We start from the raw sequence: 2,446 nt of genomic DNA, 5'->3' as shown, positions 1-2,446 counted from the left end.
CCTTCAAAATACCATTGAAGAAATAAAATTATGTATAAATGAAAGCAACATTGAATTCACTGGTGAGATCCAAAAGATGAGACAAAAAATCTAAACTAATTGTTTCACATCAGTTTTTATTTATCTTTACAGAACTTTATGTAAATAATTTGTCAAAACCATTTCTGTACATAAGCCAGGTTTTACATAAGACAGGGTTTCAGGTATATCACCTTTATATATGAATCTGTTGTTTTATGATTGAGGTTATTTGGGGTGGGTACTGACTGGTAATTTGCCTTGCCATCTAATTCTGATGTTTTATGTCCCAAGATATAACACTAGCACCATATAGAGGCCAAGTGTGGTACTACATGTTTTCAGTTGTCAAGGAAATTTAAAGTTACATCTCAAGTTGAATTTTTTTTTTCTTTTTAAAAATAAAGAAGGTACTTTGTCCAGTAGAATGTGGCACTTAAATATTCTAAACACAGCCATTTTTCATGTTTGGTGAAATGGGTCATGACAATTAATAGGAAAAACTTGTAAATGTTTTTACTAGAACATTTAAGATACAAGAACACTAAAATTTCACTTCAAGAAAGTTTTCATGACAAATGTCTTAGAATTTTGTAAAGATAACTATAAATGGCTTAGGAATAAAGGTCTTATATAAGAAAATACACCTTGCAAAAATACTCGAATAACTATTTAACAAACCCAGTTGAAAGTTGAATAGGTTGAAGAACTCTATAACTAGGCCTGATTCATGACTAAAGTGCCTTGTGCCCGCAACTCCTGTAGTAATATTCTTACTACGGGGAATGAGGTAAGTGTTGAATCTATTCTTTATATAATCATGTTTATAATATAAAAAAATAAATACTATAGAACCCAACCACATACCACTTGATGGCAACGAGTAAAGATAAGATTGAACAATATATATTCCCATTGATCTAAGCACAAAGAATATTTCAATTTAGAGTTTCATTTTGTACTATGTAGGGCTAAAACTTAGCATTTTTCCAGGGACAAATTAGTGTGTGTGCATAAAGTTATGCAAAAATTAATTATAGGAGATTTCAATAAATTGCTTAATGATCTGGAGAAAGTTCATCTATCATTGCAAGAAAAAATATACATACGGAATTTCAATAAAGACTAACACAAAAGATTGCTCCATTAAAAAAAAAAAAAAACTAATGAATCTATTGTATTGGTACAATAAGCTAGATGAGCTTTATGCCCAACTAAAACATAGGAAACAATATGCTTTATGAATAAAGGTAAAATCAGATTAAATATCATGTGATATAAGTATTAAAATAAAAGTCTACCAATTTTTTACATCAAATTAACCTTTGCAGCATTAAAAAAGTGACATAAAACCTACTGTTCTCATAATCCAACAATAATTTATGCAAATTTGTATAAATTCTCAAAACTCTGTGTGGTGAAATTTTCTTATAAATATTGACTTAGACATAAATAACTCAAGTATAAATTTTCCCTGTTCTGAAAAAATGATCAACTTAAATGTTTTTTGAATTTCCCATTTTCCGCATAATTCATTTCCCAATTCCTTGCATTAATTTAGTATTTTTCCATAGAATCAAATAATTTTTCTCTTTGAGGAACTCATCAACTGCACAAACAAATGTAAAATTTCTCATCTTAAAGGTAAATCTTTCCTGAGGCAACTGAAATAATGGGAACAGATCTTTACTAACTTTACATCTGACAGAGGGTTAGCATCTAAAATACACAAAGAACTAAAAAAACTAAGCATCAAAAAAATTCTATTAAAAATTGAGGCAAGAAAATGAGCAGAGAGTTCTTGAAAGATAAAGCTCAAATGACTGAGAAATGTTTCTTTTAAGTTCAACACATTTAGTCATCAGGGAAACAAAAATGAAAACTCCTTCGAGATTTCATTTTACTCCAGTCAGAATGGCTAAGAGCCAAAAACAAATTATGACAAAACCTGCCAAGGATGTAGGGAAAAGGGGACACTGATTCACCGATGGTGAGAGAGCAAACTGGTGTAGCTACTATGGAAATCACTGTGGAAGTTCCTCAAAATGCTTGAGATATACTTACCCCATGATCCAGGTATACCACTTTTGGGACTATACCCAAAGGACTCTACCCACATACATCCTACCCGTTCATCTGTGTTCATTGCTGTTCTATTCACAATAGCCAGGAAAAAGACACATTTAGTTGTCCATCAACGACAATCCTCTGATCCTGTGATGACAAGCCATGGACCCGCGTCCTTCCCATGCTCTGCAAAGAAGCCACACCCCTTCCCTTTTCCAGCCAATCAGTTGACCAAAGCCCTTGCAGGGCAGGGGCTAAGGGTATAAAAGCTGGGAAAACCATGACGCTGGTCTCTTCCATTTTGTAAGGCTATCCCGAACCGCAGGATTTACGTCTGGGTGTGGACTTTCAAACACAACCG

The sequence above is a fragment of the Nannospalax galili genome, unplaced genomic scaffold, assembly GCF_000622305.1.
Source record: "Nannospalax galili isolate Female #2095 unplaced genomic scaffold, S.galili_v1.0 scaffold639, whole genome shotgun sequence".
Taxonomy (NCBI): domain Eukaryota; kingdom Metazoa; phylum Chordata; class Mammalia; order Rodentia; family Spalacidae; genus Nannospalax; species Nannospalax galili.
This window is presented reverse-complemented; position numbering follows the sequence as displayed.